The sequence below is a fragment of the Syngnathus leptorhynchus genome, chromosome 5 (genome assembly GCF_054491065.1).
Source record: "Syngnathus leptorhynchus isolate UIUO chromosome 5, UIUO_Slep, whole genome shotgun sequence".
In the NCBI taxonomy this organism is placed as follows: Eukaryota; Metazoa; Chordata; class Actinopteri; order Syngnathiformes; family Syngnathidae; genus Syngnathus; species Syngnathus leptorhynchus.
The window spans coordinates 15,763,292-15,777,370 of NC_141199.1; the positions used below are offsets into that span (position 1 = coordinate 15,763,292).

General features: G+C 46.2%; 2 protein-coding genes across 11 annotated transcripts in view; one reads left to right on the top strand and one right to left on the bottom strand.

The window, feature by feature from the left end:
• The window catches only part of cntln (centlein, centrosomal protein), a 226,198-nt gene that overhangs the window by 141,210 nt on the left and 70,909 nt on the right, over nucleotides 1-14,079 (top strand). The gene's annotated exons all lie outside the window — the stretch shown is intronic.
• The window catches only part of bnc2 (basonuclin zinc finger protein 2), a 106,756-nt gene that overhangs the window by 83,055 nt on the left and 9,622 nt on the right, over nucleotides 1-14,079 (bottom strand). The window lies entirely within an intron of this gene.

Genomic DNA, 14,079 nt, shown 5'->3' on the forward strand with positions numbered 1-14,079 from the left:
GATTTTTTTGGGTGAAATTTAAATGTCAAGTCAGGTTTCTCCATTGCACTTTTCACTAATCTTGGGGTCGTTGTAATCGTGCTTTCCAGAAATTCTTTTCTTCAGGCTTCTGTTTGTCCAATATGGCTTTTCAAACAATATCAAAAATAATGACGTGCAATGTTAGCAGCAACGTACTTCGACTCAAACACGCAAATGACGTCACGCATGAACTCTGCTCCACTCCTCCATCATCAAGCCCATATTTCCACAAATTAGCTTCCACGTGCGTCCATTTTGGCTTTGATTAGTGCCCGGCGTGGAGTGAGCGAGACAATATGATCGTATAGCGCATGGAGGAGAAGACGAAGGAGGTAAAGAAGTACAGTTAATGTCAGGATGTGCCCCATAATGACTCGTGTAAGCTCTGCTGGGAGCTTCTTCTCGCGCCAGCTCCGCGGAGGCTAGCTTGATTGGGGATAATTGGCTAGCCTTCACTAGCGGTTAGCATCCAGGCGTGGAGATAGAGGAGGGCACAGGAGAGGGCACGGGGGCTCAAGACACATGCTACACTATGGACACACACACACACACACACACACACACACTTTGGGAGAGACAAATTCATGCCGACACACAAGACAGTCAAATTATCTCAAAGTTCAAAGTAATATCTTCATTGTGCTTTAAAAAGAATGAAAGCCCAAAGTCTTTTTTTTTATGTGAATCTTGCGAAACTTCAGCTCAACGTGCCTCATGAATTCCGTAACAACATATTGAAAATAATGACTTCAAGAATTTGCGACGTGTCGTCTGAAAATCAGAGATTGAAATGAATTGTTTAGGTTTTTTTAAACGTTCTATTAAAGCCGTGCGTTACCTTGTCATACATTTCAGCCTTGCATCTTAAAAATGCTCTGTAGCAACTTGCCAGTGTGATTCATGTGCCATCTTGATTAATTTTTTTTTTTAAAAAGTCATAAAAGCATGTAAGAGGAAAATTGCTGCTTTATTCGTCGGAGTGCGGCCCACCTCAAACGCCCTCCGACTCTTCCCACGGCGACTGTTTTAGCGGCCATGTTACAAGTGGCCTGCATGTTACTGTGGTTTTTTTTTTTGTTTAGTTTTTTTTTCTGGCTGACCCGCCGTGCTCTGCTGAGTCACCGCTTGGCTGCTCGCAACATGCGCACCGTCGCCAGGGCTGCAGGGCGCAACAAGCTTCAGTGGGAGAACTCTTGGCACAAGAGTGGGCCTGCGGGTGGGGGTAAAGTGGGTGGCTCTCTCTCTCTCTCTCCAAGCAAAGCCATTGTAGTTACAGGAGCGTGTGTGGTTTTTACGAGTGCTTCTTCCTTCCCATCTCGTCGCCTTCGCTCGCAGACGCTGATTAATGGACGAGGCCATCTCGAGAAATGCAACTTTGCACGGCAATTAAACATTTGCTGGGCTGTGCGCAAAACGACGCGTCTCGTTCCATCCATTTGCGTAATGCCGCGTATGCTAACGTGGCGTGTTTTGGGCCGCAATTAATGCACTCTGTACACGCCGCAAGACTGCGGCTAATCGTTAGCCTAATAGCACGGTGGCTATTTGAGAGAATCCAGTTACGTTGATTCAACCTTTGTAGTTAACAATGACTTAGGGGAGTAAGAATTTGCACCAATGTAAAGAAAAATCTTATTAAAAAAATATGTTTCACTGATATTGTAAAAAGACTTAGCTAATTTAGCTAAGGCTAAAATATGTGAGATCCAGGGATGGCGCTACACCAAGGGTGGATGTTTGGGGGGGCTATAGCCCCCTCTATGAAGCCCCAGTAAAGCTCATCTAGGATTTTATTTGATATTCTAAAATATATTTCTGAATTGTTTTCTCAGCCCCCTCTCTGTATCGGCCCCACTTTAGCCGCGGGATGGAAACAAAGTCCTGGAATCCTCCCTGCTGAGATCTTATTAAAAATGCTTCCTCTTTTTTTTTTTATCTCCAAAATTACATCGCATCATATCGAGAGCCATTTCTAAATATTTTGAGTCAGCTCAATATCCAAAGGTGCCCAATTTTTTAGCATTCCGCCCAAAATGGCCGCTAAAGAATGAAATGTCCCCCGAGCGCACAATGACTTGAGGGAATCCCCCTCGGACGTGTCGCTCTCCGTGTTTGGACGACCCTCCATTATAAGCGCGACCTTGCAGACGAGGCGTAATCAGCAGAGTTCACGCGGGGGGCTTCCTTTTAGCCGGCACGCACGCCACGCGGCTTCACCAATCAGCGAGGGAGTCGGTGCAATCACCACACCCGAGAGGACGCTGTTGCTATTCAATGGCAGGAAATTCCTTTGTCACTACCTGCTAAGATGGGGAAGCGAAAATGGCCTTCGCTTTCTCTCTGAATTTGTTATACAGTGTTGCCCCGTTATATTGAGTGTTTTTTTGGTTTTTTTTTTACACTGAGTCATGATTTGAGACTTATTCAGACGTTTCTGCTTTGCTCAACTTGAGATACGAGATATTCTCATGCTTTGCAGTCCCGCTTGAGGTTGACTATCCAATTTTTAGGAAGTTCATTTTTAATTGTCATCATTTTTGTCTTATGCTGCAATGTGTTAAAAAAAAGAAAAAGAAAAATGTTGGCGATTTTTAAAAGAGCTTATATCCGACGATTAATTGACCAGGCCCTATTTTAAATATATTTAAATTAAAGTTATACTACAATGATGCAGATTTTTAACTTTGGTGGGAGGCTCGGGAACATAAACGGGAGTTGACCGCAACTCATATTGTCACACACGCACACATATGTGCACATACACAAATCTCCAGCCAGATGTCCATGGGAAGGGAGGCCAGTATGCCCTTATTACTCAAGCGCACACACACACACACACACACACACACACACACACACACACACACACACACACACACACAGTGTCAGTAAGCAGGGGAGTGTCCCTGCACAGGAATGCAAGGGATGATAAGTTCTTGGAGGTGTCAGGGGAAGAGCGGCGCGCCGTTACAGCCAGACACCTAACAACAACTCCACGCCGCTTCCGACTCCTTGGCTGACCACTTTATCGCTCCCCTCCCGTTTTTTTTTTTTTCTTTCTTATCCTTTCTACCCGTCTCGACTTCCTGCGCCATCTATTTGTCCCGCCCGATGTTTTGGGTCACTCCATTCTACCCTTTTAAAGAGCCGCAGTTAATGTCCACCTTGTGTCTGCTTTGGATGCAGAAGGTAACGTTAGAGAGAGGAACGAACGACTTGTGCTTTATTTATTTATCACGCGTTCTAGGAGGGGATTTTGCCGCGTTGAAAGCGGCTGGCGGTAGCATGAAAGCGTTGAGTCATGCTAATAAATGCTAGTGAATAGAAGCAGATGCGAGAACTTTCCCCGGCTGTGAAGCGTGGAAGCGCAGAAGTGGAGATGAAGGAGCTGTTTGTGTTTGCGGGTCGCTATGATATCAACCTGTGTTTGAAGCACAAATGGATTTTTTTTTTAGGGAGAAATTACTCATTGCCATAAATATGTTCTTTCAAGCGTTCTTACAAACCCAAGACAACAACCAATCACGGCTCATCTGATTTCTGGGATGGGTCGTGTGACATTCCCAAGCCATCATCACGAAGAGCGACAGGGAGAGGCTCGGGATGTGCCGACCTTTGCGCAACCTCTCGCCTCACCCGGCTGCACCCGGCTGCACCCTCGACCTGAGTCAACGCTTGGCGGCCGGACGAGACGTCGGCCGGGTTAGCCGCGAATCCCCTCGCGCCAAAACCATTATCATTTGGAAGAATAGAAAAGCGGCAGTCATAGGAAATTCCTCCGAGCGACACGTCCAAGATGACGATGAGAAGGCGCCGCCTGTCAACAGACGTCCTCGTGTGTAATAACAGTGCGGGAGCCAGAGGGTGACTGAAGCATCCATTTTAACCCGTCACGACTTAAGTGGCTGGAATGGGAGTTAAGGCAGCCAACGACGCGGGGGTGACGAGTGGATGTGGGGGTAATTGTCCGGACCAGGTGGAGTGCTTCCCAACAAGGAGGAGGTTGCCGAGGAGACACGCTCGGGCGAGCAGGAGGACGCACGGGCGGGTTTATCATCGACGACAACAGACCTTCCAAATCGACGGTCAACCCCCCCACGATCAGTGCGGCCCCATTGAACATGTCACGGCCAAATGAGGGGGTTGGTCCGCGTCCGGAACGACTGTCAACGCCTGACGTATGGGGGCAGGAGTGACGGGATGGAGGAAACCAAGACAGAATGTGGAGTTGAAGAAGAAAAAAGCCTTTAGGATTAAGTCCAGGTGCCTTTGAGACAACCTTGGAGGATTACCGTGAGCAAAAAAACAGAGTCAGCACACTTTTCTTTTTGGAACAATAACCCACTATTCGAAATTATTGAATGACTCATTTCTGTTGACTTTTTATTCGTTGTGTTTTTTTTATTTTTTATATGGTTTATTTTTGGATTTTATGATTTTTATAGGAATAAATTAGAGTACACTTCCCAAGTGACCATTCTTTTTTTTTTTCTACAAACGCCCCTGTCATTGGAATATATACAGTCCAGATGTGCCCAACATCACCCGTCGTCCGCGGCTGTTAAATGACTCACGACCTGCAATATGATATTTCACCTGTCGGAGGCGCTAGACTTTAATCCACCATCTGGAGTGTTCAAGAGAAATCACACTTCAGTCTTTGGGACCTGATCAATAATATGATTGCCTTCCGATGCCTCCCTCTGCAACTCCAATGACACACACACACACACACACACACACACACACACACACAACTTCCTGTGTGTGTCCATAAATCACATCCCTCACAAGACAAAGAATGTGACACTGAAAGCAGGCGGGGAGGAGCAGGAGAAGTCTTGTGAACTCGGCCTGATCACTACCAAAAAGTGCCTTGAGGAACGGGTGAGGGTTGATGACAAAGATGGAATACCCCCCCCCACCACCACCACCACCACACACACTCAAATCCACCCCCCCCCCTCCCCTCTCTAATGCAGGTAAAGATTGTGCAGTGCAGGACACATCTGAGGCCCTCCCTCCTGAGGCGGCGCTGGGGAACATTCCTCCGGCTTTGACTCCTCCACTCTGGGCATTAATCCCCTACAGCTGTGCCCCCCCCCCACCCTCCCACCCCCTTTGCCTCCCACCCTTCTACCACCCCCCCCCCCCCCCCCCTCACTCTGGTTGGCCTTTGCAGCCTTCGTAATACATTTTTCACAAACAAGTGACATGTGTTCAACAGGCCACTTCAGGTCCAAGGACGCACACAAACCCCATCGAACGCAATGACACACACTCACAAACAAGAAGACGGAGAAGGCCCCTCTGGCTGTGCCCCGGAGCTTCTGGCACGGAGAGCGAGGCAGGACCTCAGGACAGGTCGACACCACTCCTCCGCCTTTCCCTTTGGAGACGCACGGCAGCTCCTCCCTTCATATTTAATAGCCAGACGCACAAGCGCGGAATAATTTACAAGAGGGCCCCTGCGAAACATCAATTATGGAGGAAATATAGGCGATGGAGACGTACAGCGCTTCAGCAATATGGGGAGTCTTTCCTCAATGATAAGTTGCCCTTTGAGGAGGGATCTGCCTGTTAAGATCATTTTGATGGCCAGAAGATGTATCGAAGTTGGAGTTTATTATGGGACCGACGTTGTCAAATTTGTTTCAGGATTTACACAACTTGCGATCAGACCCTAAATATGTGTTTAATGTCGCACTGGAACAAAAAATCTCAAGTTGCGCAAATTGATAGTCTGATAAATAATTACGAATTGCATTTGTGCGAGCGTGTACGTCACCGGGAAGACATTTTACGTGTTTACGTGGCCTCTGCTCATCCGTGCTACTGACACCCATGGCGGTGTGTACGTGTTTGTGCGTGTGTCCAAATTGAGGAATGTGCTTCGGATGTTTTGTCACCCCCCACCCCCCCCCCCACCACCTCAACACACATGGACACACAAACATAAGTGTTCACACACTGTGACGGACAGGAGCAGAGTTAATAAGCCATGTCCCGGGAGACGAGACGCTGCTGTATCTGTGTGTGTGTGTGTGTGTGTGTGTGTGTGTGTGTGTGTGTGTGTGTGTGTGTGTGTGTGTGTGTGTCACAGGGGCTCATAGGAGTAAATTAAAACACACTTTAATAAAGTGACCAGAGGCGAGGCCTGTAGGACACTCGCTTCAACAAACACACACACACACACACACACACACACACACACACACACACACACAGACTCCTGGGACAGGATGGAGAGGTCTCCTCGTGAACGGAATGTGGCTAGATGGAAGGGGGGCGGGGGGGGGGCAGCAGCGGAGCGGTCCGCAGGGGAGTCGGGTGGAGTGGGTGGGGGAGGAAAAGCCAGGCCGAGGTGGATCAGGGCCGGCGGGCCCCTTTGTGTTTCCATTTCGACCAGGTGTGTCTCAACACACGTAGACTGACACTGCTGCTCCTCCCACTGATAAGAACATTTTGTCAGAATTTCATTCATGATATATTCACTTATCTTACTGACACCAAATTCCAAAGTGATATTCCATAAATTCAGTTTGATAACTTTTTTTTTAAAGATCCTCCTTTGTCCTTCTCAAGGAATGAGTGATGCAAGAAAAAAGTTTTTTTTTTTTTTTTTATTATAATTACTGATTATCTTTCTTTTTTTCATCACGACAATTCAAGTAAAAAACGAAATCCACATCGGCTCAAGCAAATTTCCACGAATGCCTTTTTAATGGCTTCGTTTGCTATGTGAGGCAAAACTAGCGAGCGCACCTCCCACTCGCCCATCCTGTCCCTGCTCCAGGACATTCTAATGGTCCGTTTCCTTACGCACACGCATGTGCACGCACACATATGGGCTGTGTCCAAGTGCTGGGGACTTCCACGAACATAGCTGCCAAGACTTCCAAAGAAGTGCACACACACACACACACACATCACAACAAGCACACACCCCTTCCCCTTTGATTAATGCCAGTAGGTCATCATCAGTTGTGAGGGTGCAGCGTGGGGAGGGGGTCAGGTGAAGGGACCTGAGGTGTCCTCCACCCTGTTTTGCAAAGTTGTTTTTTTTGTGCTACGAGTTTGTCCCCACTGCAGCTGTGGAAGCGTTCGAGGCGAGGAGGGAGTCCTTCTGGGTTGGGGGAGGTGTGTGTGTGTGTGTGTGTGTGTGTGTGGGGAGGGTGAAAATCCCCCAGGAGAAGTGAGGGGAATTCTTCTCTCTTATTTGTTATGGGAAGAAGACGGAGAAGAAAGGGACAGGAGGACATGCCTTTGTGTGTGTGTGTGTGTGTGTGTGTGTTGTGGGGGGTGTAGCGGGGGATGCCTGCTCAGGTGCTGGACGCGTTCCTCCCAAGGCAAGATGCCAGATAGAAAGTCAAGATCTAAAACAACTAGTGGTGCCTTACAACATGTGTGACCAGTCATTTGGCAAAAAAAAAAAAAAAAAGACCAAAAAGGAGGTTTGAGTTGTAGACAGAGGAGTCAACTCCTCTTTTACAAGTTTTTCTTAAAAATACGAAACTAATCTTAAACTTTCCTTGAATAAATACAGTAAAATGGAAAATATGTCCATAATCCATAAAAAGAAAAAAAAAAACAAGTATCAAATATTGCCATATTGGTGAACCAGACCCAACTCGTTGTTTTCGAGCTAGCAACATTGCTAACGTTACTTAAAAGTTGTGTCGAATTATGTTATATGAGCTAAAATTAATCACGTGCTAACATGACGCTAACCGCCTTTGCTAAAACCATAGTGACAAATGACCTTTGACCAATTATCGTCAAGCTAGCATGAATCCAAATGCTACTTTTCCACATTGTGCGCAGTGCTTTCAACCTGAATCTCATAAGTCGGTTCAACTTTGCCGCCGTAGGAGGAGCAAAAACAAACAAAGCCAAAAAGCCTTCATTGTTGCGTATTGTTGCTTTAAACCGGGCTCTCACACGTCGTACTTTTATGTGAACGCACGCACGCACGGCCATGTGTGTTTATAATGGGACGCTTCCCTACTGTGCGTGTATTCAAATGGGACTTGGCAGCACACGCAAATACCTCCACCCGAGACCTCCAAACATACACAGACCGCAAGTTACAACATTGTGTGAGTCGCACAATTGCAATAATAAGTCATGGCTGCTTATCAAGCCAATGTGTTTCTACTTTCCTAATCTGCATCATTTATTACGGGCGAAAAGCAGAAAAGGGAACGCGGCCACCGTCAATATTATGTCTTGGCACGGCCACCGCCGGGTCCTGAACGTACGAGCTCGCGAATGCTTTTTACCAAAATATGTTTTATTGAGGGAGTGTTAAAAAAAAAAAAAAAAACTTCTCAAGGTGGGAAAAAATTGGCTTGCTTGATAGTGAAATGTGAGAGCTGATACAGAAGATGGAACATAAATAGTCAGAACAGTTTTTTTCCTCGCCGATATACTGTATTTCCTCATCGTGTCGACGGGGGTGTTTATTTACGCAAATGAGGGTAAGGTGTTTAGACTTGATTTATTTTTTATTTTCTTCTATAGTGGCCTGGGGGCGGTTCATTTGTATCTTTCTACTACGGGGAGAGCATTTATTTGGCTGACCAAAACGGAGAAAAGGAAATTGTGGGCAAACTTTATAGCACTGACATGTGATGAGGAGTACAGTGTGTGTGTGTGTGTGTGTGTGTGTGTGTGTATAAGATAGGAGTGTTTAAGGAGCCTGGGGTCTCTGAAGGATTAATGGTGGCAGGCCAAGCAGGGTAATCAGGACAGCGGATAAGTCCTGGTCATCCAGGCGTTGAGCTGAATAAACATGAGAGCCCCGTGATATCTCCTATACACACACACACACACACACACACAGAAATAATCGCACACGTGCACGTACGGCAACCGGATCTAGAGGGAGCCAGGCTCGTTCCAGAAGATGATGCCAATCAGGAGACACACGCCTACACAAAAGACTTCAAACTCTGGACATTTCATTAGGTACACCTCACTTTCAAAAATGTTAGTGCGAAGAAACAAAAAAAAAGAATCCTAATAAACTGTAATAAAGTCCCTCGTTGGGCTGCTGTGATGTTTGAAGGCGAGCATTTTGCTGAGTGACACAAACCTCGAGTCTTTGTAACGTTTCCCCTTGACTTCATCGGCCAGCAGTTTTTACCGCACACGACGGGTGAGATAAAATAACTTTGTAGCGTCGCAAAAAAAGATCCGGCTTATGTGAGAATGGTCGTGCTTTTGGTGGCGGAGCGCCAAGCGTAGGTATGCGTTGTTCTCACAAGCGTTTCACTCACAACTTTACGAGCGTTGTGTCGTTACCGACGAAGATTGTGACTTTTTTTCTATAGCAGGAAGACCTTAAACTTAGAAAATAAGTTGTAAGAAGCATGTTTTCTCTCTCTCTCTTTCTCTCATTATATTACAACATTTGTGTGGTAAGCATTTTTATCACAGTAACAAATTTAAAATTACCGGAGTTTTCTTTCTTTTGTGGTTTTTCTAGTTCAAAACGGGTGCCTGCGCCGTTGTGGGAGTGAACTCAGCCAACTTTTTTATCGTCCTTTCTTTTGTTATGGGATTAATACTGATTAATTATATTTAACTTTTTTTAATTGATTTATTTATTGTTGTGTGGTATTTCTGGTAACATTCTGTTAATTTTGTGACTTTATTCTTATTAAAAAAAAATCTCAAATTTTCCTGCTAAAAATGACTTAAAACTTTTGTCTCATACATTTAAGACTGTATCCAAATTCAGTAATAAATAAATTGTGGTACTACTTTATTCTCATGGGAAAAAAAAGGGCATTTTAAAATGAAGGCCTTATGGACGCCATCTGCGTATGTGTGTGTGTGTAACCAGGAGCGAACGCTTTGTGCCAAAATGGCAGCGACGAGGTGGGAGAGCGGGACATTCCTACGAGATGACAAGCCGTCACAGTCACACAGCGGCGCAGGAATGCTGAGAAAACAGACAGAGTGGGGAGTGAGGGAGGGAGGGGGGGGGGGGGAGGATGAGCGAGGGGGCGCACGGGGTGGGCAACGGAGAGGAAAGAGTGTCACTTCATCAGACCTCGTAGTCACGGGTTTCCAAAAAAAGGGGGGGGATGACTCTAATTAGTTTGTGCGCACCGGGAAGGGATGGAGACTCAAAGTAGATGGGAGACATCTGACTCCCCCCCCCCCATACCCGACGCCCCCATCTTTCCACCCTCCTTGCTGGTCCAATTTCTGTCATGCGACTGAAAAAGCGCCGGAGGGGCGAGGAAAAAAAAAAATCCAGGAACAAATCTGTGTGTGCGTGCTTAAACTTTCGAGGTGAGCCCGCCGTTAACGACAAAGCGGGGGCCGTCGGGAAGGGAGGGGGGTTACAGGAATGCGCCTGGTGGCAGCAAGTGTGAACACTTGCGAATATGCGCTCCAGATGTGTCGGCCTGTCACGCCGCGAGTAAACAGCCGCGCTGATGGACAGCTCGGGACTGGATGGCCCCACCGGCTTTTGCCCCTCGGGAACTGGCCCGGAGGAGAAGGGGGTGGGGGGGGAGTCTCACCCAGAGGACATGTGTATTCACACTTTTTTTTCTCACGACGTTGTGACGATTCTCGAGATAGGATGACCTTTTGAAGATCACCATTTTTTTTCTCAAACGTACAGGGTCCGTCATTTTTTTGGTAGTCCGATGACCCTGGGCCAGCATGATATTGTCAGATACCAATATATTATCCTATCATTTTTATTCTCATAAAATGAGATCATTTGATTTAAACAAACACTTTTTTCATCTCGATACTCTTATTGGACGGCCGTGGAGTGAGGGACCGGAGCCAAGAAGCAGGACACCCCGAGGACCCGTGCATCCTGGCAGTCTGGACACAGACGAGACACTGGGAGAGGAAACGAGAGAAGGGTCGAAAGAAGTTAAGAAAAAAAAAAAAAAAAGAAGTCCAAGGAGGGGGGTGAGGAGGGGAGGACTGGGCCCGATTGTTCCCTTCTGTCCCTCCTCCGTGTGGCCTCTGAGGGGGCTCCTTGCAACCTCAGCAAATTTCCGTCTGGCACGGAGTTGCGAGCTCCTGGGAGCAAACTGAAACATGAACTGCAAGAGGAGGGGACGCCAGGCAGCGGAGAGCGGGAGCAAGAAGGCAAGGGGGGGGGGGGGGACTCGCCGTACTGGAGAAGCTGCCAGCAGGCGGTCCACCAACGCTGATCTGACACATGTACTCAGGACTTGTTTATTAAACAAAACAGAGCTTCGGTGAGGTTTTACCCAAAAAGATTTTTAGGACTCGGCGACTAAAACCGCCAACGTTTCGGGATCGTGCCATTAGGCGGCGGTGACACTTTAAGCTGAATAAACACGAGTAGCGAGAAAAAGGCACACGTGAAAGGTATAGCGTGCCCCGTGTTTTTCCAACTGCTCCCGTGTTTTTTTAGCTGCGCCGGACGGGAGCGCTCCCGCAGAGTGAGAGTGATTGGATGACGGGGGCGCGCCGCAGGTCAGGTGACCCAGAAGGTGTCACGGGTCTTCAAAACCTCCCGCCGTTCAGCTCAGATTCGCTTGCTACCATTATCGACGGAAATCGTACGACATCAGTGAAGCATCCGTCCGTTTCGAGACGTCGGTATTTTGGACTTACGGTTCCTTTGACAATTAACGGCATTACTTTCCAGTTCTTAAGGAGAAGAATTGAGGAGTTGCCATAGCAGCTAAACTCTCCATCGCTGACCTCCTCCTGTTTTCTTTCTCGAGGCAATTGAGCCTCTTTTAAAATCCTACAAGAGCTCACTTGGGCAAGGATTCAAACACTGAGAAATGTTTTTAATCAAAAAGTACAAATCTGATCTCGGACTAGAAGTAATTCATTTTTATCGAGGTGTTCCAAAACCACCGCAGTTGCTCTGCTTGATGTGAGTCGAGGCTTTTGAGGGGGGGGGGGGACACATTTGAGTCGTGTCAGGTGCGATGCAGCCGCTATCGGTAGGGAAGCGAGATACGGATGCAGCTAACGGCGAGCGGGACTCCCAAACAAACGCAGCGACGCTCGGCAATCCATTTGTGATATATTAAATTTAAAAAAAAATGTCGGGCCACAGTGGCGGCTTCGGGAAAACCATTTCCTTGAGCATCTGTTCTCTGTGTATCTTTTCATCAAACTAGTGACTGGTGGGCTAAATAAATAACAGACTCCGACAAGCATTTTATGGTCCTGCTACTGCTTTGATAGTGCTCAACTACTAAAAGAACTTTGCTTGCCTGAGACTTGCTCAATCAATGCCGGTTAGAAACTGGAAGCCATTTTTTTTTTCATTCGAACAATCCATTGTGTAATGGATATACACTAAAAATGTAATCCAGCCTTTTGTTTTGAATATGTAAAGATATTACCTTCCTAGTTAGAAGGTTAAGCCAAAGAAGCCCGAGGACGACACCTAAGCTAAAATCTGGGAAGGCGACCCGTGTAACGCTTTAGCTAGCACGTATTAGCGTTTGTAATCAGATCAAAATAAGAGCTATAATAAGGAAAAGTACGAAAGCTTAACTTGGATGGCCTTTAATCGTCTGCGAGACGTAACCTTGTTCTCTGATTACCCCGACTACCTGACCAATAAAGTGAATTGCGGTCAAGACGCGACGTCTAATTAGCTTCATTACCATCTTTAGGAAAGGGGATTAGCAGATATGAATCATAAACGGCTAACGAGTCGCTAGAGAAGCGGCTCTTTTCCTATCAAACGGGGTTTCCGCGAGCGGCAGGCCGCGCGACCCGTTGTTATCTGCTTGGAGATGAAAAAAAAAAGCGAATTAAATGACGTAAAGTCTCTTCCGAGCCCGCCAGTACAAGCGAATATTTACGCGAGGCGTCAGTGGCTGTGATGTTTATGTTTTAACGCCTCCAGTGCTCTTGGTTCCTCTTGGACCTCGATTTACCCAACATGGAACTGATGTTCAGTGCACTCAAAATGTCACTTCATACGGTAATTTTAAAATCTATTAGCATAGTCGTTTCCGACTTCGTCATAGCTAAAGAGGCTAAAAAGCGGCCATGTTGGAAGGGGCGACCAAAAACGAAAGGGAAGGAAGCACAGTTAGCTTAATTAGCATCTCCATTGACACTGAAAAAAAGCAAGTCGCATTGACCTATTTCTATTTATCGCCTGTTGCTTTTACTGGAGCGAGTAGTTTACACGTCTCTCGACGATGCTATTTTGGTACGTTACAAAGATGTTTGTTTATTTGCATAATAGGATATAATACAATTTGAGTGAATATTGTCCCTCAGACGTAGAAGAAAGCGAGTTTCCCCTCTCACATGACCTCCAACCGCACTGACAAATGATTAGGCGGCTGAAAGCGTCTCATTATGAGTATTTACGAGAGAGTTCGCCAGCCGGAGTAATGACAGCTTTACTTCCAAAGTGCTACTCTTTCTTTTCCTCTCGTTTTTTTCGAGCCCCCCCAACACACACATGCACACATCCTCATCTCTCGCACACTGTTTCCTACATGCAGACACACAACAGAAAGTGTGTTGACAGATGGAAACAATAAGAATGTTTTTCTTACTTTGAACCACTATTTTCTGCTCTCTAGTTCCGTGCGTGTGCGTGTTTTTGTCTAGCATGCTATGGACTGTATGTTTATCTTCGCAAGAGCATACTCCATATAGGAGGCCCTTAAGAATGACATAAGAGATGCTTGAGTGTCTTTTTTTATGGCTGTAAGACTTCTAATGTATGTGTGTGTGTGTCTTCAGACAGCTTTTCCCATAGGAAATTATGGAAATCTGTTCTATGACAAAACTGACTTCCCGCTGTCAAGTTTACAGGCCATGTGAAAATGGCCATGTGTAAAAATAATGAAATAAAAATAATAATAATTTGTTTGCTAATGACAGGAAGAACAATTTAATTCTCTTACATTACAAAAGGTACAAAAATAGCTATTTTTATTTTTTATTTTTTACAGTTTTTTTCCCGTACTTTAAGCTATCGGGTACTCATGGACGCTGCCGATACCGGACGCCGATACTAAAATGGATTACTGGACCACCAATATTTAGATTTTTTATAAA